At 41.0% G+C, this 27,109-nt stretch overlaps 1 pseudogene; it reads left to right on the top strand.

Moving 5' to 3' along the window:
* LOC127684779 (glyceraldehyde-3-phosphate dehydrogenase-like) overlaps positions 1–27,109 on the top strand; it is a 107,608-nt pseudogene that overhangs the window by 74,673 nt on the left and 5,826 nt on the right.

Genomic DNA, 27,109 nt, shown 5'->3' with positions numbered 1-27,109 from the left:
CTAAATGAGTTTTCCTACATTACAATGTATCATTTTCTATAAATCTTTATGAATTTTGATATGCCTTGTGACGATTATATTATTATACAGTACCACAGCATCACTACTCAGAACTTACCCCCTGCTTTTCATTTCTTCTGTTTTCCCTTTCTTCCCATAAACCTTTGGCAATTACTCATTATTCAACTCTCTCTGAAGCCAAGCCTTTTCCTGAATGTCTTATAGGGATTGAACAGTATACAACTTTCTAGTCTGTCTTCCTTGAAATAGAAATATGCTATGCATTTAAGAGTTAACCAAGTATGTTCATTGCTTGTTAGAGCATTTCTTTCTATTACTGAATAATAACTTAACCTATGGATATGGAATAGTTTTGTTTAAATTTTTTATTTTTTTCAATCTATTCATGGGTCCAAAGAGATGACTTAGAAGGTAAAGGCACTTACCACCAAGAATGGATTACCTGAGTTCCATCCCCCGCTCTTGCAAGTTGTCCCCTAAAGCTCACACATATGCCAGTCATATATGCACATACATATACATGACACACACAAAATGAATAAATAGATATGATACATTTTCAAAAAATCTCATCTATGGATGAACATCTTTGTTCTCACTACTTTGGGTTAATTGTGAATATAATGTTTTACCTCTGTTGAAGCTTTTGGGGTATACTTACTTACATTTTCTGATCACATGATTAAAGACTTTGAAGCACTGTAGCTGGATAATGTGGGAAGACTATGAGTAGTCTTAGAAACTACCAACTGATTTTGCAAAATGACAAGAGAGTTCACATTTTCTGCAGCAATCAATGTGAGATCCATTTTCTATACTCTCCATGAACTGAGATAATCCATTTATGAAACGTCACTGATCCTATTCTACCAGGTTTGCAGGATAATCTCAGTCTTGACTCTTAATTTCCTATTCATACATAGTAACAGATTCCTTTACATAGATGTGTTTACCATCTGGATATTATCTTTGGTCTTTCAACACGTTTTGTAAAAATAATATAGTTTATTATAAAATTCATTTTTGTATTATGTCGCTTTCCAATTCAAAATGGGATATTCTGCTCAAGGAAAAAAATGCTAAAATTTTTGGGTTTGTATTCCATAGACAATGTCTCCCATACATACAAGTTTTGATATTGTTGGCAGGTAAAAACTATATTAAGTGGATGATTATGACCATTTAGTAAGTCTTTTATGAGCAATCTATATGTGATCATATTAGAAAGTTCATCACTGCTCATCTAAGTAAGAGGACAGTGACTAATAGTCTAAGTGGCTCCTCCACGCAGGAGAGGGCAGTTGGTGCCTTGGTTATGACATCGTCCTTTACCCTTGGATAAGTCACCTTACTACATGCGGCTCAGTTGCCTCCTGTGTTGAACAGAGGTAGCTGCTGGTACCTGCGTTCTGTGGCCATTCCCACTAGGCCCTTCCTTTCCTCCACAGTCTCAGCTTGTAGGCATAGCTTTACTTTGACTATCTTGCCACTGACCATAATACATTTTCTTTATCTAGTTGTTAATGTGCTTTCTAAATCACTGCTTATGCACATATAATTCCTATTGCTTTCGTTAATATGAAATTGCTTTCCCATGTTAATTTTTTCATATTAAGCCAAACTTGGAAAAATATTGTTTCCTTAGATATAACTAAAGTTTATCAGAGAAAATTAAATATAAGACACAATGGCTTTATAGTTAGTCCTAAAAGATCATTTAGGAATACTAACTATAGTCTAAGTTCAATCCTTTCCATTCTTCTACCGGGAAGGTATCATAACCAAATACAGTTTTGAGTGGTTCCTGCTTCTGATCTACTGCCTTTTCTTTTTTCCTTTTTATTAATTGGTTATTTTATTTATCTACATTTCAAATGTTTTTCCCCCCTCCTGGTCTCCCATCTGCAAGCCCCCTCATCCTACCCCTCCTCTTTGCTTCTAAGAGGCTGTTCCCCACTCCTGCTTCACCCCTTAAGCACCCTTCTATGATGGGGCAACAAGCCTCAACAGGACAGATAAGGCAATCTTCTGCTACATATGTAACTGGAGCCATGGATCCCTCCATGTATACTCTTTGGTTGGTAGCTTAGAAGCTCTGGGGCAGGGGTGGGGGAGGTCTGGTTAGTTGATATTGTTGTTCTTCTTATGGGGTTGCAATCCCCTTCAGCTCCTTCAGTCCTTCTCCTAACTCTACCTTTGGGGTTGCAGTGCTCCATCTGATGGTTGGCTGTGAATATCTGAATGTGTCTTAGATGCTGGCGGAGCCTCTCAGAGAACAGTCATACTAGGCTCCTGTCTGGGAACAGTTCTTGGCATTAGCAATAATAGTGTCAGGGTTTGGTGCCTGCAGATGGGATGGATCCAGAGGTTGGGCAGTCTCTGGATGGCTTTCCCTTCAGACAAGTCTTAGGCAAAATAACTGGGCCTTAAAAACAACAAGCCAGCAGGGAGCTTCACTCAGGATATAATCTGTAAACTCCCTTTTCCTTGCTGCTAAATGTATCCTGTTACCTTGAGAGAAATGAGTATGCCCACTTTATGCACTGAACAATTTTCTCTCTAGGGAGTATTTTACTCTTTTAAGTTCACCATAGGTCAGGCTAAAAGCAGCCCTAGTATAACTCATATTTCTCATCACAGACATCCTTAACTGTTACAGGATGTGTGACTAATTAGAAAAAAATACACAGAGCAGGCCGAGTTTGTGACACACAGCAACCACCTGCACAGGTTTCCATTGTGTTTGAGACACACAAATTGCCTTGTGAGTCATTCCCTTTTATGAAAAGTTCGAAATCACCATATGAACAGTGAATGTATATGTGTGTGCTTTCAAAATAATGAGTAAGACAGATGATGCTTGACAAGAGAACAGGGTAATTCACAGCCCCATGAATAACATGCTCAAAAGTAGAATATACACAAAAGTAGAACTATCTATAATGCCTTTTTAAGTTTCAAATGTTCAGTTCATGAAAATTAAGCTCAGGTCTTTTTTCTCCATTCATTCATTCATTCATTCATTCATTCATTCATTCATTCATTTGTTTATTTTACATCATGATCACTACTTCCTGCTCTCCCCCACAGTCTTTCCCCCATCTCTTCTCTTCTGTTCTCCTCTGAGTGGATGGAGAAAGCCTGTTATCCTCTGACCCTGGTACATCAAATATTTGCAGGGCTAGATAAGGCCACTGAGGCCAGATAAGGCAGCCCAGTTAGGGGAACAGATTCTATAGATAGGCAACAGCTTTAAAGACAGTTCATGCTCCAGTTGTTGGGGGACACCCATGAAGACTGAGCTGCACATCTGCTACATATGTGCATGGCTAGGGGTGCTAGATCCAGCCTATGTATATTCTTTGGTCTCCCCTAAAGTCTCTGGGTGCCCCTAAAGGTCCAGATTAATTGACTCTGTTGGTCTTCCTGTGGAGTTCCTATCCTCTTCAGGGTCCTCAATCCTTTCCCCAACTCTCCCATAAGAGTCCCCAGAAGCTCTGTCTTGATCGTAAGACTTCTTTTTTTTTTTCCAATTCTTTTTTTTATTCGATATATTTTTTATTTACATTTCAAATGATTTCCCCTTTTCTAGACCCCCACTCCCCTAAAGTCCCATCAGCCCCCTTCCCTCCCCCTGTTTTCCCACCCAACCCTTTCCACTTCCCTGTTCTGGTTTTGCCCTATACTGCTTCACTGAGTCTTTCCAGAACAAGGGGCCACTCCTCCGTTCTTCTTGTACCTCACTTAATGTGTGGATTATATTTTGGGTATTCCAGTTTTCTAGGTTAATATGCACTTATTAGTGAGAGCATACCATGATTCATCTTTTGAGTATGGGTTACCTCACTTATCCCAAGACTTCTAAGATGTTCACTGTCATTACATCTAGTATAGGAGTATAAAGTGTACCTGACTCCAGCTGGCAAAGTCACATGTGCAAGACAAGGTCCATATTTGAAATTCAGCAAATGTTTGTTATTGAATCATGAAAAAGAAGAACAAAGGAGCTGTGGCTAAATGCTGCTGAGTTCTTATGTTTGAATGGAATGTGTAACTGCTTGTGTAGATCATGCCCCAACCAATATCTAAGTCAGCCTGCTGTGAAAGGGCATGCTTACATGATCCTCCCCCTCTGGCTGGGCCCAGGACTGGAATATAGCTGGAGCATATTCAGAATCTCCCAGTTATCATTACATCTGCAAAGATTTTATGTTGGAGCTTATGAAGACAAGTTTAGAACTGAGGAATACCTTTGCAAGTACAAATGACTACAGAATTGATCATAAGACAGTTAGAAAAGATCTCCAGAAATTCATGTCTTCCACTATCCTGTATTACACATTAAAGAATCAATTCTCTTGATCAAATAAAAACCTAAACCTAGGGACTTGGTGACCCTATATTTCCAAGTTTCTAGATTGTTCTGCATATATATTTTTCAACTTCCCAAGTGCTTTTAGTGTGAAATAGCATTAATATATAAAATTGTGTATATGAGTGAGTGTGTGTGTGTGTGTGTGTGTGTGTGTGTGTGTGAGAGAGAGAGAGAGAGAGAGAGAGAGAGAGAGAGAGAGAGAGAGAGAGAGATGTATGTAATTTGTACTTTGTGCAATTCTTCTGGAAAAGCAACAGCAAATCATAAATTACCATAAAGATTTGCTATACTAGCAGATATGCTAGAAAATGTTTTATATGTATTAACTCATGTCACATCCTTCTGTCTATGCCCCACTGCAACCTATGAGAACGTTCTTTGACTCTCATTCTCTTCCTGCTCAGTGTTAATGCAATGCTGACCCACCAGGAAGGAGCTGGCTTTCCTTCTGTGTTTTCTACTGAGTGTGGTTGTGGGTTAGTATCTGGGAGTGAGTGCTGTATATGTGGCCCTGGTGGGCATCTCCCTCCCTGTGCCCTGCTTGCTGACTGCAGCAGCAAGCTTCCAAAATGCAGCCTCTCTAACAGAACCATGTTAAGAATGTTTTTTCTCCCTGGAAAAGGATAACAGGACTGATTCATGAGTAGACTCAGGATCACCTCCACATTAAACATCTACTATTGGTGCTTATGCCTGATCTGGTTCATATCACATCCATTGCTTTCACAGACATTTGTTTATTTTGTGGGCCTAGTTTATGGGTCCATTTTTACTTCTCATCCCTCGGGTATGTTTTAAATAAGTGAGATTTTGACTAAGAAAATTTCTTCATGTCTTCTGGTAAATAACATCAATAGTATATTTCATTTATAAAGATTATGAGTTTTTCATCAGGTGTTATAATTTATAATCTGCAGAGCATCTGGCATCTAGTTCTAGTTCTGAAGTAATTACCAATTTTAAATGATTGAGACCTTTCTATATTAAGTGCATTCAATTAATTGTCTCCTGTAGATCTATGGTATAGGTACTATTTTATCCTAGTTTGACATATGATAGTCTCAATCCATGTTAAGTGACCATTCAAAGTTTGCACACAGGTCAGCTGGTCCTAGGACATTTATTTGTTAGAACTATTTCTTATATATAGTGTGCCTGCTAACAATACAAAACAATTGGAGCTTTAGATCCTAACATTCTTTCTCTCTGGTCATGTGAAGTAATTAACAGAGAAACTGCACTAAAACAAGTGAAATCATTGTTCAGCAACAGCACAGCTCTTGCAGGATGCCAAGTACATGCACAAATACAGCTCAGCAATGAAGCTGCAAACGTTTCTCTGAGCCAAGGGAATAGAGTCTGATTTTCAACCCCATCATACAGACCTGCACTTGAAAGATATTTTAAAAACACTGAATTTGTATCTTTTTTTATGTATGAGTATCTGTGTGTCTGTATGAGCACCACATACATGTAGTAGTACCTACAGAGGCAAGAAAGCACATGTTGGATCCCCTGTTCCTGGAGTTGCAGGTGGTTTACAGCTGTCCCTTGTGGGTTCTGGGAACTGAACCCAGGCCCTCTGTAAGAACAGCAAGTATTCTTAGCTTCTGAACCATATCTCCATCCCCTCCATTTTCTTTAAAAAGAACTGTGCACAAAGTTACAAAGAGGCCATTTCCATCCAAGTGCACAATGTTCATTGGGTTTATCTCCCTCCTTTCCCCACTACTATCCTCATCCATCTCCCTTCCATTCATTTCCTTTGTTCTCCAGTTTCACTTCTACTATCATGACATTAGTACAAATACAGTTTTGTAATTGAATCCAAACTTATTCTCCAGAACAGCTAAATGAAGGGTAAAGTCACAGAATCACTGACCCCTGAATTATCACTCTGTGGTTTGCATCCCACTTCTGAAACCTATCTATGTAACAGCAGCGCTGAGCACCTCCGACTACGGTACCTGGTGTTATAATGATGCCTTGTGTGACATCACGTTGCTGTTTTACGTAGCATCCTCTATGTATTTCAGTCTCACCAGTGTCCATCATGGAAGTAAGGAAGATATAACTCACTCTGTAACAAATAGTCATGTGATAAACATATTTAGTTATCCATAGTAAAGACTTGGCTCCAGTAACTTAGAAGAGTGAGTGATGCCTCACAGGAATGGGTAACAGGTGGTGTTTATTCTTCGTTGCTGTTGTTCTGGAAGAACTGACTTCAGGGGACCTTTGAAGCCTTGTAGGTATATTCATGGCACACAATATTTTTAGGATGAAAGCTGAAATCAAGTGCTGCTGCTTGTGACAAATCATTGAATGATATTTAATTAGGAATACTATCAAGATTCAGCCTTCAAGATGCAGAGACTTCTCTTCTTTAGTCTTGATTTGACTGGTGGTAGCGCACATTTTTTCAAAGATTCTTTTTTTTTTTCATGTAAAATTCTAGAAGTTCTTTTGGGGCTCCTTGAGAGCTGGGAGTATGCTCTGATAACAAGGGCACATCATCGTCAGACCCTGTCCATCTGATCCTGCCAGTGTGGACCAGGGTTGTCCTCAGAATGAGCTGTTAGCAACCAAAGAAGTACTTGTTACCAAATATTAATAAGGGCTTTAGAATAGAGTGAACCATTGCATGACCTATTCCTGACTGTGGAAGTTGTACTAATACATAGTATTGGCTATAAAAGGTGACATCTCATCTAAAGGAAGCACATCCTAACACTAGTCACATGAGTTTCAGTAATATATATTTTCATTTACAACTAAATGGACCAGAATACAATAAGAAGTTGGTCCTAGACTATAGTCTAGAGGTAACTAAACACTAGTGTTTGTGAGATTGAGATACTCTGCACTAAACTTGAACCTATTTGGAATGTCCTATTGGGTTTACAGATCTAGAAATTGATTCTTCTACAGGAAGCTTATATTCTACCTACAAGGCCTTCTGAAGGAGACCATTGAAATCATAGAACAACTTCCTAAGTTATGAGAATTAGAAAGCACAAAGTCTTCCCTAGCACTGTTGGTCATGTGCCAGTGGCAATCATCTCACATTCGAGAAACCTGCCCAGCATGTATAGACATGGCAGGTGATTGCAAAGGAGAATTGCATCCCTGGATTCACATGTTCAGAACTGCAAGTCAGCTGTCTAGTTGTCTGGGATGTGTTCCATTCTACTGCATTGCCAAGCTCCTCTCCACAATGTCCTAAAATCAGGTTCAAATTTAGAATTTTCTGCCACCACCTCCTGCCCACAACCCACTTCCTTTTCTTCCCAGGTTGACTTTATCCCATATAAGGAGGGAGCTTTGTCACCAAAGGTGACTATCCTAGACCACGCACGCAAGCTGCAAGCTCTACACACACACACACACACACACACACACACACACACACACACACACACACACACTGGGCCTTCTTCCCACAGGGTTTGCACCTGGGCATTCTCTAGTTTCATATTCTAGTTTCTAGATGAAGCTCAGAGAAGTCTGAAGCACTTATGGCCACAGAATCCCTGAGTTCTGGGCACTCTGCATGTTAGAACAAGGAAAAGTTGAATTTCCACCTCAGGAACTCAAGCTCGGTTCAGAACAGGAGTCCTTGCCAGCATCTAAGAACAGAAATGCCAAGAGAGTACACTTTTCTGAAATGCTACCGTGTAAATATAAGCAACAACAGAATCAATAGTGGCTGGGGAGAGAGTGGAGGGGAGAAACAAACACATCTGAAAGATTTTTGTTATAGACTACAGTTCCCAGAGAACATGTAGAGCTGGGTGAGTTTACACAGGCTCAGGTCATACCAAACATACAATAACGACATGAAAGTGGGCATATGCCTTTACATCTGCATCCCACAGGGAATCTCCAACACTGTCCCTGACTTCCTTTATCCACACTGCACTCTGTCCAAACAGTTGCACAGCTAGAAAGCTTTCTGATTGCCAGGCTCTTTGCTGTCAAAAATATAGTAAAATAACCTCTGGGGGAGATGAAGAGGGTTTAGAGCAGGCCCAGTAAGAGTCCTGCACACACTGTGCAATCAGTCTTATATTCCTGAGCTTCAACTACATGTGCTTGGACAGCTTTGCTTAAAATTTAAAAATCACCAAAACCAGGTATAACCTAGGGAGCACCCCTACCGAACTAGACACTCAGACCTTCATAATAATCTTCCATCAACAATAAAGGCCCCAGTTAGTGTCTCTGAAGCATTGTCAGAATCCAGTCTCAGGAGTTCTTATTCAGTTGCATAGCCATTTTCTGTCACAGCTCCAACAAAGGGGAACCATGTTAGGGCAAAGAAGATGGCAGAAAGTGGAACACAAACTGCTTCAGGCCCATAATCGGCAAGGACCTGCACCCCGGTCTAAGTCACATTGTGTCCTTTCCTGTGTTTGTGTTCCTTCCGTGCTTTAGGATACAGCCATTTAGTGCGGTTGCTATTTTCTGGAAGAAATAAATTGTTTTTACAGTTATTATCCTCCGACTTTGAGCATGCAGTCACGTGGAGAACTTTAGCATTAGAAGGAACATCTAGCAGATGGGAGTCCTTTAAAGTGTCAGGCACAGATGCTAAGAAACCTTGAGTGAGCCCGGTGGTGGTGGCGCACACCTGTAATCCCAGCACTCTGGGAGGCAGAGGTAGGCGGATTTCTGAGTTCGAGGCCAGCCTGGTCTACAGAGTGAGCTCCAGGATAGCCAGGGCTATATAGAGAAACCTTGAGTGAGTTGCTAGATCCAAGTTGTACAGGATATACAAGCCTATATCCTTAGTTTTTACATTCTTACAGTTTTGAATATTTGTCTCTATGGAAGTTTTTAGGGACTTGTAAAGACATTATTAATATTGAAACACTTAGGTTATATTATAATGTGCATCACTACTTTAACACCCAGTTCAATGATGAAATCTAATATTGCATAAATAACAAGCAAAACCCTTTGAATTATAAGATCATAATTAGATTGTTCATTAAAAAGTCTCACCTTTCAAAACATCAATGAATAATATTTTATCAGAAGAGTGGGGAAATGTAAAGTATTTTGAAATTAGCAGTGCATAGGTCTTGAGGAAAACCACTTCTCAATTACAGTACTATCTACAAAAGCATCCTATGAATAAATTACTGAAATAAATTATAATACCTTTTATAATTTATAAAACAGGAAGAATGCAGCAAAATTTATTTCATTTCCAAGATACAAATCCCATAGCCTATATCCCAGAAAGAAGGCCCTGGTCTAAAGAATGAGTGCTTCACATGCACTGGAGTTAAATATGAGAACTGGATGCAAAGTCCCTTAAAGTCAGCCTTCTTGCTGTTTGTACTACATCATCTTCAAGCCATCATAACGTCAAAGAAAATAAGCAAAGCTGGAGGATGTCTTTCCTGCCATTTCTGGGAGTGAATAGCACAAAAAGAATTTACTGAGAGACTACAAGGATTAAGAAGAAAGTCAGCTTGTTTAAAGGAAAAAGGCACATTTAAAGGGCCACACATATTTAGAAAGGACTGTGTGGTTTATTACTCAGTGTTACTTGAGTATGATGCTAGAGTTCTTTCTGCCACAAGCCAGAAATCTCAAGAGTGAAGTCAACAGGCAGCTGCCACATTCAGTTTCCTGTGTGCCGGGTCCCAGGTTGGGAAGGACTGGCACTAAAAAGCTTGACAACTTCCACCCACCCATGCCTGCTCACTCAGCTGCCTGGTGTGTCCTCCGCCAGCCACGTACACACTTTTCTGTACTGTGAGTCCTAGTAGCCCCACCTTCCAATACATACTCAGCTTAGACTTCTGATCTTTGAAAAATAGCACAGTATAAGACCCATTCCAACTTTTGCCTGAGTTTATTAGGAAACCCTCAAAACCATTTTCCCTCTTTTGAAAACTATTGTAATTTGCCTCTCTGTGGATCTGTGGACAGGACTTTGTGGTTTTATCTCCTTTCTGCTTTTATCATGTCTGAAAACTCCCTCCCTATAATAGGTTCTTCCCAACTACCCCTTTCAGTAACATTTCAACACATCTCTGTCCTTTGGCTCTCCACACAGGTACACATCCATGCTCACTCTTAGTCTCTCTGCCGGTCCTCTCCTTTATAAACTGGGATAGCTCCAATTCTGTTTAGAAAACATGTTAACATTTCAAATGTGTAAACACACTTCTCAGCCACATCCCAACCTGAACCCCACTCAGCCTGCTGTACTCTTGGCAAGGGTCCCATTGGCCTTTATGTCACCAAAGCTGAAGGACAAGCCCAACTGGCTCTTGCTTGCTCTTTGACATCCATAGAGGCCATCACAGCTTGCAAGGAGCTTTCCTATGACTGCTGTGCCACCGTCTTCTGGATTCTCTGTTTGTCTCTGTATCCCCTCCTCTCTCTTCATGCAGCTCTTCCTCCCCTGCCCCATGTGTAAGTGATGGAATTCCCCAGAAAACTGCTTGAAGTGATCCCTCCTTCACAACGCTCTCTAGGCAACCCCAGCCACTGCTTTGGTCTAGATACTGCTGATGCCCAGACTACTCCCAGCATTCCTGTCCAGCCTAAGCCCAGATCCTGCAAGCCAAGAGCAATGACCCAGTTAGTACTTCAGCATCTCCATTGAACTCTGTTTCTCCCAAGTCTACTTCCCAGGGTTTTCTACTGAAAGAGAGAGAGAGAGAGAGAGAGAGAGAGAGAGAGAGAGAGAGAGAGAGAGAGAGAGAGAGAGAGAGAGAGAGAGAGATGTTTTTTATGGCTCTTGCCAGACACCAGCAGTTATAGTTCAATCCTTACATAGACAATAGCAAGTCATTTGTTCAACACTCAGTTAGTGGGTGTGTGAATTACCTAGGGCTGCCAGTACAAATGACCACAACCTTCATGGCTTAAAAAAACATAAACCAATTCTCTCATAGTTCTGGAGGCTGCATTTCTGAATCCAAGGTGTCAGCAAGGCCGTGTTCCCTCTGAAATATGTAGGAAGGAACACTCCCTTACTTTTCCCAGTACCGTGTGGTGACCCTGGGTATTCCTCGGGTTATGACTGCATGAGTCTATCTTCCCACAACCTTCCTCAGTGTCTCTACTCATGACTCTTCTTGCAGAAGAATTGATCTTTGGATCTGGAGCCCACATTGGATCCACAGTGATTGCACCCCAAGGTTCTTGACTAATGATACCTGCAAAGATACTCTTTTTTTCCCAGGGAAAGTCATATTTTGAAAGTCTAAGTGGGCCTGAATCTTTGGGGAACTACACTTACCAGAATAAGAAAGGGAAGGGACATATTTTATAAATAAAATGTAGAGGTGGGAGAATATTCATTTCTTGTTTATTTCCACTGATTGAAGCAGAGAACCTTTCATGAGGGCCATGAAACCGTTTCCATGATTCCACGAACTTTTCTCAACTTTTAAAACATTTAAAGTTAATTATCTTTTTGTTTGGTCTATGTAAAAAAAATCTTTATATTATGAAAAGGAAAATACAACTCTGACTGTCAGAACTCTAGTCTAGTCATCATCAGAGAGGCTTCTTCTGGCAGCTGACGGGAGTAGATGCAGAGACCCACAGCCAAGCATCAGGTGGAGAGAGAGTCCAAGGTGGACATTTTTATCAGCTCCTTCCCCTCAGTGCTGGGGAACCATATGTAAGAGGGGGAAGAAGCACTGTAGGTGGTCAAGGACACCAGGGGAACACAGCCCATAGAATCAACTAAGCGAGCTCACAGGGCTCACAGAGACTGAAGCAACAACCGTGGAGCCTTGCATAGGTCTACTCTAGGTCCTCTGCGCACATGCTGCGGTTATTTGCTTGATCTTCTTGTAGGACTCCTAACAGTATGCGTGGGGGTGTCCCTGACTCTTCGGCCTGCCCGTGGAATATCTTTTCTCCTACTCGGTTGCCTCATTCAGCCTTGATATGAGGTTTTGTGCCTGGTCTTAGTGTAACGCCATATTTAGCTGACAGCCCTGGGAGATCTGCTACTTCCTGAAGGGAAATGAAGGGTGAGTGGATCTGGGGGAGAGGAGAGATAGAGAGGAGACTGGGAAGAGCGGAAAGAGCACAAACTGCAGTCTGGATGACATGTATGAGAAATAGTTAAAAAAAAATACAGACATGCTGAAAAAGGAAATGTTCTCTAAGTTAGATGGGAAGTGACAGAGATTGAGAAGGTGGTAAAGAGGTGTGTGTGGGGGTGGGTTAATATGTTTGAAGTAGGCTGTATGAAATTCAAGATCAATTAAATATAAGGTTTAAAAAATTAGTGAACTCCAAGAAAATAACGTTATACCCCCTTCCCTCCAAGTTTTACTATAGTTAATTTTAAAGGTTAACTTTCAGCTTACTGCACCCCCCCATAATCCAGATTAAAATTTTATTATATAAAAAAGATGAAGCTCCTCCCATATAAAACATGGTGGGCAACAAGCTGGCCCTTTCCCCTTGGTTTGGCTAGAATTTTCAATTTTTCTCTAAATGTTTAACATACTGAGGATCCCACAGTTTCCCACTCTCTTGTCTTAAGCAGATGAATCTTAGCACACAGTGGCTCAAGCCCTGTTCAGAAAGTGTTCCCTATCCCTCAGGCAACACTCTAGTTCCTTCCTCACTGTGTATCCAAGGGTTTCCTAAAACCTACAGAAATGCTACAGTCTGGAAGAAGGAGCTATCTCCTGACTTACGGACAGTAAGTCTGTGGAACCTGAGGCTACAGAGTATTGCTGCTGGCTTAGAAGCTGGCCTTGGAGATTTCCAAGTAAATTGTGTTAAGTTGAAGGCAGATCCCAGCTTCTGCAACAAATGCAAACACCAAGTTAGCAGCCTTCTTCTCCACGAGAACCAATATTAAGCATGTGATGTGGGAAGTAATTCTTCATCCATCCTAGAAGGTCTGTGGGGATATTTTAGTGGATTTCCAAACAGAGCAGGCCAGGCCTTGTGAGTTGTAGCTCTTGTAAATCTTGGCTACCTGCCCAGATGCAAATTAACCAGTGCAAATTTGTCCTGTTCTGGACTTGTTCTGCTGGACATTACTTTGAGACACAACAGCCCTGAGAATTCTGGGGTCTTGTGATCTTCCCAGGAGAGACATGCTGTACAGTCACCATCTCAATGACTGGACTAGACTGTCAGAGGAATGACCTAATGTTCTGATGTCACCACAGAGCCTGGGTAAGCTGCCATGGCTTTGCCTAGGAGGAAGGCAGTACCCATCATGTGAGTTTTCCGCCCCGAAAGAGCCTTAAGGAATGACAGCGTGGCACTCTGGGCCTTCTCACCTCCCACCAGCACCCACATATCCATACCAAGTACTCAATATAATCTCAGCAGTTCTGGGTAGTGCCTTCCACCTCCTTTCCTCTCAACCTCCCCACTTTGAGAATTAAAGGGTCTCTCTTCGGTGATTGACTCGTGATTGTGATTTTCTGTCTCCACTCTTATCTGTCTTTCTTGTTAATTGTTCACTTTCTAGAAGAAAGTGAGCAAATCTTCAGTTCAATGCCTGGCTTTGTGTCACTTCTGGTAGGGCTCCTGTCATATCTTAGTAAATTATTGATAGAAAACCTGGAACTATGGCTACAAGGAAACCATCAATATATGCATGAGGTTTGTACAGTAGAGTAGTGGTAGGTTATGCTGTAATTCCGTAAAGGATTCTTTACCCCTCCTGCCATAAACACTCTTAGCTCTGGGGCAGACTCTGATTTCTTTCACCTGAACTACCCTCCTAGGATTCAGTGTCTGGAGAGCATGGTGGAGGGTGGGGGCGTCATTTATTTATCACACCAATTCAGTGTTTTCCGGTTCTGTTCTTTTGTAAGAGACTGATGGCAATTAATCTGCTGTTGTACTAGGCCGCCGTTTGCTTGATTTTTCCTAGTCCACAGTTTGAAGCATCCGTTTGTTTATTTATTAGGGTTCTTTTGAAAAGGCCCCTCTTTGTAGTATTAGCAGTCTTAGTAGATGGAACAGAACCACGAGTTAACATGTAAAGCTCTTTGTCTTTTGGAGAGTGTGCTTTCATGCAAACTCTGGGTCCCATGTTCACCAAGTTCAGTTTTTGTTTGGATAGAATGCTCCAACTTGGAGGGAGAGAGCAGGAAGTAGGACATTCCAGGCCCTAGGCAGCAGCTTCTGCTTGTCAAGCCTTTCTTGACAATAAGGTCACAGACATTTAGTAAGGGCGTTTCTGGGAAGTAATTTATAAATTATGCTAAGAGCAACAACAACAAAGTTTATTATTAAACTAAGAACAACATGAGTACACCAACAGAAACCCGGTTGTAAAATGAGCTAAATAATCCATGTGTCAGGAGACTCAGGGAAGAAGGAGAGGGAGAGAAGGTGGCTCTTTAGGTGCAGAGGAAAACCAAAATCAGATCTAGACTTGTTCTCCATGGAGGTCAGCTGTTGTTCAGAGGATGTTAGGGAGAGTTTTTAAATGCTACATAGGTTGCGAAGACTGGCAACCAAAAGACCAATCAAAAGGAAATGTTCAAGTCTCAGGCATGAGGCAGATTTGGAATGTAAGGATAGGCATCGGCATCGGTTTGTGCTTTCTGAAGGAGGAGCTAGCCAGAGAAGAACTAGCAGTAGATGCCATAGATATGAGGTAACAAACTCGAGTGCCTAGATCAAAGGATCGGACTGATAGGGGTCTGTACCGGCTGAATTTGTGTGCCAACCTGACACAAGCTGGAGTTATCACAAAGAAAGGAGCCTCCCTTGAGGAAGTGCCTCCATGAGATCCGGCTGTAAGGGATTTTCTCAGTTAGTGATCAATGGGAGAGGGCCCATTGTGGGTGGTTCTATCCCTGGGCTGGTAGTCTTGGTTCTATAAGAAAACAAGCAGAGCAAGCCAGGGGGAGCAAGCCAGTAAATAACATCCCTCCATGGCCTCTACATCAGCTCCTGCTTCCTGTTCTGTGTGAGTCCCAGTCCTGACTTCCTTTAGTGATGAACAGCAATGTGGAAATGTAAGATGAATATACCCTTTCCTCCCCAACTTGCTTCTTGTTCCTGATGTTTTGTGCAGGATTAGAAACCCTAAGACAGGGTCTTATCCTTCCTAAGTTTTCAGCATTAGGAATCTGTTCTCTTCTTCTTTCTTTCCATCTCTGGGAAGGTCTCACACTCACCTTATTGGTTCACTGTGACAGGAAGGCTGGCTAAGCCTCAATTTCATCTTCCCCAAATCTACTCTAAGGATGCAAACACTACTTTGTGCCATGGTAATTAGTTTGTGTGTAATTAGTAGTGTAGCCTGGAATTTTTTTTATTATTCTCATATTTTAATTATATTCAAGCTATCAACATCTCCAAAGAGATGGTAGAAAATGTACTTTCTGGTGGAAGCATACTCTGTCATCTTAATATTCCACAGAGAATTTATGCATTTCTGAATCACACATTCTAGCCAGGCCAAGACATCATTCATGGAGTAAAAATGAAAACTGTCAAGTTCATTACAAGATGCAGCTGCTTGGGAAATTATTGATGTTTTAGATTTTGTTTTCCTTTTCCAACCAAAAAGGGATAGTCTGTGAAATGAGACCATTTACAGGTTCAAAAATTTCCAAGTCACTTCGTAGTTACCATCTTCACAAAATGGTTGCCTGTTCTTAATGATACATAGTGTCCCTCTAGACTTCTAGCTCGCTGCTTTGTTATTAAGAATGCCATTTGAGTTTGGGCTAGGAAGAAATCCAATGTCAAATGAAAAGGGTTTCTCCTTTTTCATGAATTAGCCTTTCTTCAACCACATCATCAAAAAGTGAGGACACTGCTAATTCCCCAAATCTTTTCCAGGCTGGCACCAAATGGATTCAAGTAAATCACTGGATGCCTTTATCTCTGAGTGACTCACACTGCCGAGAGCCAGTTTTATGGGTTTGAAACTCAGCTTAGCTTCACTGCCTCCTTTGTGTTTTCACACAGTCCAGCAAGGTTCAGACAGACTCAGAAGCTGTATTGAAATGATACAACTTGGGTACTGGCTACACGCTAACATCCTACCTCCTTGTTCAAGGCATCTAATATATTCTGATAAGACAGCTGCTGTTCCATTGAAAAGACCACTTTGACATACTTCTTTGAGAATTCATGATCTATGACATAACTCCATTATAAAGTGTTCCCCTAAATAAAGAGTAACTTTTGTTTAATTTTTATCTTAACTTAAAGGAAGATATAAGTTCATTGTCAAAACATCTCTAACAGGGCTCAAAGGCTGATAATATTTAGCAAAGTTCAGTAAAACACATCTTAATCTAATGTTTTAGGATTCCATCCAAAACGAACCTAAGAAAAAAAATGGGCAAAATAAAAAATAAATGTTTACATTGAAGTTTTGATTAAAATAAAGTGACTAAAATTAGAAATATTCTCTCAAATGAGATAAATCAGCTCTTCTGTATTAGAAAAAATTTTAGTCCTGGACAGAATCTTCAAATGGTCTTGAGAATAAGGTCTTGAAGACATTTTCCTTGTATATTTGATAAAATCATGTTTCATGAGTATCCAAGCAACACCAAGACAGCACTATGCCAATCTTTTCATTTCTTAGATCACAATCAATTTCAACTGAAGAGCCATTAAGATAAGCACTCTCAACTTGCTATGCTGTTGTCACAAACACAGGGCTAACCAACCCAAACAGGTTCTGTAGCCCAATGCAAGAAACAGATTCTTTTCATCCTTCCTTGTGGATAAAACTCGTTACCTCTACTTGAATCTTAACATAAACTAAATATTAACAATTAATTACTGGTAGCAGTTGTCAAATTCTTATATTTGAGACTCTGATAGTAATGTCATCTCTACTCAAGAATTTGAAGTATAGACTCAACAATTTCAATACATAATTATTAAAATTTAAAATGTCTAAATAGACTAAAAGAGTCAACTTTAAAATGTTGTATTTTGTCAGAAAAGAACAAGGGATTTTAGAGTACTTAGCCTGAAATGAAAAATAAACAAGTTTTTATCTGTGTTTAGGTATTTGCCAGATGTATATCCTCAAATAAGTTGTTTATATCCTTTATGCTTTTGTGTACACATATAAGAAACAGGTCATCTCTCAGAACGCTTTCAGGCAGATTAAGTGGAGAACATACAGAAAGTAAGTCATGCATACATGATAGGCAACAGGTGCTCAGCTAACTGAGGATACCCTCCATCTGTAGACCCCAAGCGTGGCTCCTAAGGAAACTTGCCTGTGTAAGTAGCCAATGCTCCCCAATACTGTAAGTACCTTTCCCAAACATAAATGCTTGAGAAATACCACAATCCAGGTAGGAAATGCTAGAACAAAGTCAGGATTAGTAACTTAATTCTTAAGGTCTTCAGGAAAGAGAAGATGGCGCCAGTAGTCCTAGGCTGATTTTGTGTGCTAATGCCTATGCCTATTGAGGGGCAATCAGCTCGTTTCTCATGTTCCAGGTTCCTTTTACCATCTGGGTCTCAGTGATCTTAGTCAACCACGGAGGACCCAGAGCAGGTTAAGATTAAACAGATGCACTAATGGGGAAAAAAATCCTGTGAGATGACAACAATTGAGTTACTGAAGTCCTGCAAAACAGGATGTTCTTTCCACACCACCTCTTCCTCTCATTCACCGAGGCCGACAAGTGCTTTGGAGCTTGGCAGCTTGTCATCCCTGAAGGAACTTGGCACATCAGTGAGGTAGAGGTGTGCATTGAAACCACTTTTCTTTTTCACAGGGGTTTCCAGGGTGACAGCAGAGAACACACAAGTCTTTCTCTTTTTCTTTTCATAAGAAAACTTTAGGGTTCTTGAAAAGGCCTAGCTACCTATGAAGGAGGAGCAAACATTTGCAAGAATTAGTGACATAAATGTATTAAGACTTGTTAATATCTCTAATTTTTGCTAAGAAAACTCAAGTGTGTAGCAAGAGGGCAGAATTTATCAGGGACAGAAAGATCTAGCAATGATATGTCAAATACTGGAACCCAAATGACTCTTGTACATGTTAGCCTGCAGTCAACACTTTGTTGTATGGTCAACCACAATGCTGAGTGTCTATCTTCTGTGAGATTTTGTGAAAGTCCCATAGTATTCACTAATACAAAATGGTCTGACTTTCAAGTCTATTTAAGTGATGAATGAGCTCAAATTTTATTATATTTTTTTGTGTACCACTATAGCATCTGTGGATGTGGCATGACAGAATCACTCACAAAGAGTAAAATTGCTTTGGAGGTTTGGAAGACAAACTCCTAGCATACACCCACTAGCCCTGAACCTTAAAGAATGAGTAGTTGCTGATAAGTAGAAAAGAAGAGACAACTAAATAATATACAATCTCACTGAAAAATAGAAAAAGAAAAGGTGTATGGGTACAGGGAACAATAAGCAACTTTGAGAAAAACTTAAGAGTACAGCATAGTGTTGGGGCAAACACAAAGTGATTCAGTTTGTAGAGGATATTGAGTATCTTAAATGCTACGGGGTAGGGTAGGAGGTACAAGCATTCAAGAGACTTGTGCAGGCCAGCAGCTGGGTCACACTTACATCTTAGTTGGATCTTTCAGATTACATTTTGGAAGGAGGATTTAGAAGAAAAGGCTATGGGGAGAAAGAACAGTTTAGAACCACTACATCAATCCCAGCAAGAGATGAGACTAAACTACCAACCAAAGAGCAGACATGGGCTGCTCCTAGACCCCTTACATGTATGTAGCAGATATGCATCTTAGTCTTCATGTAAGTTCCCCAACAGTAGGGACTGTCCCTGACTCTGTTGCCTGTCTGTAGAACCTGTTTGCCTGACTGAGCTGCCTTGTCTGGCCTCAGTAGGAGAGACTATATCTATAGTCTCCTATAGTAGGAGAGTCCTGCAGTGACTTGATGTGTTAGGTTGGGGGAAAACCCAGTGGGTGGGGTGTGGGATGGCGCCTCTACCATCTCAGAGGAGAAGAGGAAGAGTGGTAGGGAGGGGCTAAGTGTGTGAGGCACTGAGAAGAGGGTGGGGATGTGATCAAGATGAAAAGTGAATAAATTAATTAACAAGAGAGAGGAGAGAGAGAGAGAGAGAGAGAGAGAGAGAGAGAGAGAGAGAGAGAGAGAGAGAATAAGAAGTGCTGACCAGAAAAATCAAGACAACCAAGACAAATGAACTAAGGAATCTAAAATGAACTTCTGGATTTATAATGAGGTCAATTAAAAGTCTGAGGAAATTAATAAAGAAAAAGAATAAGAAGAGTGAATAAAAAAGACAAGAAGAAAATTCAGCACAGCCACTGAGCTGTGACGATGAGTAATAGGAGACAATGGGAGTTGGAAATCTAAAACATGAAAGATGAGACTCATCAGATGATAGATAGGTGAATGATATAGAAGATAGGTAGGTAGATAGATAGATCAAGAAAGAGAAACAGAGGACTCATTTTGTAAGAATTGTGTCAATTGAAAAAAAGCTTGTCTTAATCCACTCGGCCTTTCGTAATTAAACGTACCATAACAAAGCAGCTTATAAACACCAGCAACTTACAGCAGCTGGAAAATGGAATGTTAACAGATGGTTTGCAGTCTGGTGGAGATCTGTCATAGACCATCTGTCTGTCTGTCTTCCACTAGTGAAAGCATCAAGGCTGAGTACATTCAGGAGAGCCTCACCTACATTCTAATAGTTCCCCACTCAGGACCAGATTTCAGCACATATATTTTAAGAACGTGAAGCCATTCAGCCTATCCCTGTCAGAAACATCCAGAATCAGAAGAACACTGGGTGGAGGGAATGCATATCTGTAGGGAATGCTACCTTCACATTGGGGGTGGAAAAGGTTTCATGAAAAACGTGGCCAGGATAGTGCAGGAAGGAGGATTCAGAGGGATGCAACTTTGTTGCTATTGAGAAGAGTTTCAGAAGAGCAAAAGTAATCCCCAGCACAAAACACAGCAGAGGCCCAGAAAGAAAAATACTGAAAACTGAATTTCACCCAATTTCAATGGAAAAGGCATTGATGACTTTGAAGGAAATGAAGGCGTCAGCGTGATGGAAGAGAAAGTCGAGAGGACACTGGAGAAAGCAAGCAGAACAACTCTTCCTTACAGAACCGTTAATCTAGGGCCATACTAGGAAACCAGGTGGAATGGGGATGCTCATGGAGGGATTGACTTGGACACATTCATAATGAGAGGAACACAGTAGGATGTGTTCTTTGATAAATAATATCAAATATATTACAGATTAATAAAACTAACACCTTTGCTGACATTCACTTGAAAACCTACTTCCTTCTATACTAAATCTTTCTTCTGTGTGACTAGCAGCCCTCAGTTTGGACTGATTGTGTTTTTCCTGACTTACAAGCCAACATTTCAATTGGCACCAAGAAGCTATGAACACAAGCAAGGTAATGGCGAAGGGAAAGGAAGTGCGGGACACAAGGCCTGAAAATTTCTGACTGTATAATGCAAATCACTTTCTGAAAGAGGTCCACGTTGGCCCATAAGACTCTGAGTGTCAAAGCCAAGTTGGCTGTGTGTTCTTGAAACACATCCAAACTGTAATCTCACATGCTAAGCAGCAGAGCTTTAAAAAGTCAAATGTTCTGCAGACCCAGCATGGTCCAGTTTAGGGGTTATTGCTTCCCATCCTGTCTGTAAATAATGGCACCAAAGCAGATTATTGCTGGCCTTATTTCCCAGCAGAAGGTGACACCTAATGATTACTGCCCAGCCTCCTTCCTTTGGTTATTCTCATACCTCTGGGTGGCATCCCTCCTCTGTGAACACCCATAGGTGATGAAATCAAATGTCTGACAACACTCCTGGGCGTATGGTGCTGCCTGTGGCTGGGCTGGCAGCTTTGCCCAGTTTCAGGTAGTAGATGCCTCCTATGATTGTCGTTCTGGAAATGCCAACACACCCCAGCACAGCAAGTGATGGGTCTCTACTGCTCATCCACTGGTGATGGCTATTGCAAATGCCGTGCCTATGCGAGTAATGAAGCAACACTGAGGACATCTTGCTTTTGGCTCCTGAGCCTCAAATGCATATAAACTCAAATATAAGAAATACTTACATATTAAATACACCTGGTATACTTCTATAAGCTTAAATATTTTGGAAGAAATACAAGTTACCTAGAAAAAAAATTAAATATAGAAATCTTGAGAAACTTGTTGATAATGCAGAATGTAATTTGTAAATTGAAGAACACATAAGGCTGAAAATGTTACATTTTTTCCTGATAGGTTCAAGACATATATAACAGTGCTTTTTTTTTTAATGATAAGAGTATATATCCAAGACAGATTACTAGAGATTAATTTAGACTGGACAGAGAGCTGCCAAATGTTTATCTGTTAGCACAAAGACACCAGCTAACCTTAAATATTCATCTGTCCTGACTTCCATCCAGCTCTGATGCATAATTTCATTTTACATCCAGTCTCCTGAAGACTTCTCTATAGGAGTGTGCCAACTACTGTTCAGCATTTTAAATATGATCTAAGTATCAAAAGTACGATATGCTTATAGAAATAGGTTTTTAGAGATCATGGCATATTTTTCTGGTTCTAGCATCTAATCATACTTAGATTAGAATAATTGGTATAAGTGATTCACTGAGTTAAATGCTAACTTAAGACATCTTTACATGCTAAAACTCAGCTTGAATTATGCTTGCAAAAATTAGAAAAAAGTACAGAAAAAGATTTTTTTCTGAGAGATTCTCTTTTGAAGGACTGGGAAAAACTCTTTAAGGAAAAGAAAACATCATTTTAAAAGAATCCTAAATTAAGATCGTTAATATTTAATGAGGGTCTAATGTATGTTGGACACATTGTATGTACCACTGTCCTACTGTTTACAGACAGTATGCTAAAGAATCAATCAGCTGTGTATTAGGCCAACACAAGTTGGTCTACACACACACACACACACACACACACACAAGGGGGGAGGGAGGGAGGGAGGAAGGGAGGACTATATACCTGGGCACAAATACACACACACACACACACACACACACACACACACACACACACAGAGCTAGCTACATTGTAACACATATACACAGGTGGACACCCAGAGAGCTACAACACAGTATAGATTTTTCCATTGTAAATCATTCTTATCAGTTATCTGTCTCCTTTAGAATGAATGCCCCTGCATCTTCTCTTCATTGCCACTAACCCAGTGTTTACCCCCTACCATACATTCCTCTATACTGTTCTACCTGGAAAGTCTAGGAGTCCACGTCATGAATTCAACACCCCTGATCAAAAGCATAGGGCTCATACAAGACAGACTATGTAATTGTTTGGCTATAGGGGAGGACTTCTGGATACTCAGAGCAAATAAAATAATGCATAGCAGAAAGAAAAGCCTGATCTTTGTTCACACTATTGTTTGCAAAAATATGAAATTCTACTATGCTGCCAAACCATACAATGACTAACCAGAAAAGCCAATAAAACATGACAGATCTTGTGGAACTGGGTAACAATGAAAGCTTAAAGGCCTCGTTAGGTATATCCTAAAGGCTTCTTGTCATCACCCACATAGGCCTATTATTAAGGGCCAGGACAATCACAGCATTGAAGGGTCTTTTTGTTTGTTTGTTTTAAAAGAACTCCTTTATTATTTGAAAAATATCATATGATATTTTTTCAACATTGAAAATGTGAATGCAGAAATAGAAAGTCCTTTCGTGGCTCTCCTCAACACTCCAATTATTCGATCCTTGTGTAAAGCACTTTGTCATAGGAGGAAGCTTGAGAAAGCCACGAAGAAGCAGGAAGCCTGCAACAATCCTGCAATTGTTCATTTAAAACTGAGAGGCTTAGATTGCAAGCACAAAAATGTCACTATATCTAAAAGACAACATAGTAGCTTCAGGAGCGTAAAGGGATATATTTAGGCTGCTGCCTAGAAGCCATTGGTACAAGAAAGATTTACAGTATACAAAATGACATTCCATGTTTTGTCATTTCATGGAACCTAGGACAAGTAATTAAACTCTATTAGTCTTTAGTTATATCATTCTTAAATGGAGATATTTGTATCTTCTCCCTCTTCTACAACTTAGATAGCCAGTTGAAACTGTGGTCTTATACATCTTTGTAAGTAGGAAGCTTACGGTCCATTTTCAAAGGGCTCTGCCTGCTTCTGAATGATCTAGCTTCTTGACAACATCAGAAGTTGAATTCAGTGTCAGCAGAATACTAAGGTATCGTAAGCACCTCCCTAGCAGACCAGTATCTGTGGATTCCTCTACAGGCCTCTTCTTACCCGGGACGCAGTCTCCAACAGCATAAGCATATAAGTAGTATAAGATACTATTCTTTCAGTCACCTCAGGTCTAATGGCCATAAAGGTCTAACTGGAAGAATAAAGTCAACTCTGGCTTAAGGTGCAGATTCCAAACATGTCCTTTTCACCATAGGGAAGAGATGGAGAAGATGGAATTGAGTTTAAGCTAGAAGCTAACATAATTATCACCCTGTTTCATCCTTTAGAAAGGAATGTTTTTCCTTAACTTGTCACACTCAAATATATGGATCTAAGTAGCTTCCAATCTCTCGTCTACCTTCAGATTAACACTATGCCTCTTCTGCATGCCTCTAGAACCTTTAACTCTGAAGGAGGATGGCAGTAACAGAACCTATCCGCAGAGTCACCGAGCTATCTGAGAAGGTTAACTGCTTGGTACATAAAACGTGAGCGGCAGCTCACGGTAGTGAAGAAGACCATTTCGTTTCGTGATCATTCTGTCATGGCAGACATTGCTGATGGAAGAGATGCAAGTTTCTTATAAGTACTTAGTGACGTCTCTCCACCTTGGATGGAAGTTTCTATGGCATGGAGACAAGTGAAAAAGAAATACAGCAGGGCAAAGTACAAGTTAAAATACTAAGAAAGAAGCCCCTAGAAAAGGTTCAGAGTAAGCTTGTTTCCTCTGGGAGACTTAGAAATGGGAGAGGCTTAATGACGGTTGCAAATTAACTCTTGCATCAGTCCTGAAACTGAACTGTCTCATACTATTAATCCAGTGATCATTGAAATGAGGGGGCCGGTGTGTTCAAATGCTGTTTGTCTATCAAAACCCACACCTAGGAAAGCACACGTATTTGGAAAACAAATGACTTGCACACACAAGGTTTTTACTGTTCACAGTCAATGAAGCACTTGGAAAGTGCTGGGGGCAAAGAGAATTGCTTCTACTCAGCCATTCACTCTCCTGGTTATATTAAGGGCAGCTCTTCTTGTCCACTTCCCTTTGTAACACCTTCCCCAGGGCAATATCATTACAACTCTACCACAAACACTTCCTGTTAATTGTTGCTCATTTTCAATTCATGGGTACTGTGTTTCCTCCAGACCTTCTTTTCTTCTGGAACTACCACCACCCTCACTGGCACTGATTGCTGAACCCAGAGCCACTAGTATGCTAGCCAAGTGCTTTACTATTGAACTATATCCCAAGGTCTTCCAAGATATTTTGCTGAATTCTTTGTGCCCATGTATGCCAGATTCTAGAATCACTCTGTTAGGTCAAACCCTGATTAGCTGCACCACTCCATGTGAATCGATCCCAGAGGTCACCAGGTCTTTAGCTGAGGATCGTGGGCATCTCTGTGTCACATTCCTCGTGCACTGTGCATCTCAGCCCCACTATCATTGCATCCCACCCCACTATCCTCTCTTCTCACCTTCACTACCCTTCCCTCCCTGACCACCTCATCTCCCCATTCACTTTCCCAAAACCACCACCCACTTTTTCCTGATTGCCCTAGGATGGGAGATGACCTTGCATGCTTATGGGTGGTTTTATAAAGCATCTTATTTGTGCCCTTTGGAGTCACCAGGTAACTAGTAGGAAACACACACTCACTTCACACACACACACACACACACACACACACACACACACACACATCTCAAAGAAGCCTATCCCTGTTCATAAGGACACTTGGATATCTTATACTCCCCAAAGCCTTGACATCCCAAGGAGGCGTGATGTCCACGTGGCTTTGGCAGTCCAGGCCTGTAGCTCTATGTAACATGCAATCCAGCTCTAGCTTTGTAATGGTGCTTCTCCCCAAGAGCAGGCTTTAGTTCCTTTTCTGGGTAGAGCCAAGCAAACTAACCACAAAGCTGCTTGGTTTTTGCTGGAAAACAACAGAGGTCACTACATAAAGGGGCCTAGCCTGCCAGCAACTCCACTCTGTAGCAGCTGTCAAGGGCCTTGTCCCTCCCTTTTGCTGTCATACACTCCCTAGAAGGGATAATACAGCCATCTTTTCCTTAAGAAGCCCAGGTTCTGCTTCCTGTAGATTCCTTTAATCAAGGCACCTTTGGTAAGGACTGAACTTTCTCCTCTGACCTCAAAGTTTCCCAATAAACAAACTGTCATGTGCAAAGTGGTAGAGAAATGCAATTTTCTATGCAGCAAAACACTAGAAATAAGATTACTGTGTGTCTATTTCTTTGACTGTGTTCAGCACTCCCACACAGAATCTTAAGAGAGCTGTAAGTAAACCTTTCCATAGCTCTAACAAAGGTCATGCCCTTCGCAGCTGTCACCCTCCTGTTATTAGCACTAAAACGGAGGCAAATTCTTGATAGGGAGGAAATTAATTTTCTTTAAGACTTTGCTTAAAACACAAACATGAAAAGAGTTGAGGACAGAGCAAAGAATATCACTGTCCTCTTTAAAAGTTGCCTTTCCAGCTCTCTACTTAGCTCACAGATACTAGATCAAAAACTTGCCTGCCTGAAAACACCTCTAATCCACTGCATGATCTTCCTCTGGCTGTGTCAGAACACCATCCCCAGGGAGCCTCAGCCTTGTCCTTCACCCAGCTAAAGGCAAACCAATTGTTGAGAGCACAGCAGCAAATGAGATAGGGGTATAATTGCCCTGCCTAAAGGTAGGCAAACAAGGGATTCGGTTGCAGCGATTTTTTTTCTTAACCATTTGCATAATTGCAGCACTCCTTTGATTTGCTTTTCTAGCAGAAAACTGGCTCCTAGCCCTGCAAATTGCTTTTGTGAAAATCTGAAAGTCAAGAAGTAAAAGCACATTGCTCCATCCAATTAGCTTAAAACCCAACGCGGATCTGCTGCTGGCCTTTAAGAGAGCTGCCTAGAGAGAAATAAAAGCAACACCTCTCAGCTTAGCATCAGGCCCTAAAAGGAACAAGAATAGTTTGCTGTCCTCTTTCTAACCGAGGCAGCTGCAGAGACCTGAACATTCTCGTCCAAGGTCATTGCTTGTGTTGTTCTCTTGTGATAATTGTGAAACAGACTGGGATAGGGGGAGGTGGTGAAAGACTGGGAGGAGCATACCTTCAGTGTTCTTACGCAATCTCAGTGGGGGGGGGCTGCCCACCCACTGAAGGTTTCTAGGGAACAGAACGGCAGCACTCACCTCTACCAGGGAAAGGGCAAGAGCTTCCTGTAACAGGCGTGTATGTGTTGGCTGAGGAACACGCACTCTGTTGTGTATTGGGGGTTGCTCAATTTGTTTACTTGGCAACTCGCTTATTTGTGCGTCTGCTCTTTGTTCTCCAGTGAAGATAGATGAACCAGCAGAGCGAATCTTTGTTTCTTATGAGCTCACCCTCTCCTGCTGTCTTTGCCTGCCACACCTGTAATTATAATCATGGCCCACTGCTCAGGGATGCTGCAATCCCTTCCTGCTGAAACCTATCTCTAGTTCAGAGACCGAGT

The sequence above is a fragment of the Apodemus sylvaticus genome, chromosome 5 (assembly GCF_947179515.1).
Source record: "Apodemus sylvaticus chromosome 5, mApoSyl1.1, whole genome shotgun sequence".
In the NCBI taxonomy this organism is placed as follows: Eukaryota; Metazoa; Chordata; class Mammalia; order Rodentia; family Muridae; genus Apodemus; species Apodemus sylvaticus.
The sequence above is the reverse complement of the archived record's forward strand: the minus strand, read 5'-3'. Positions and strand labels throughout refer to the sequence as shown.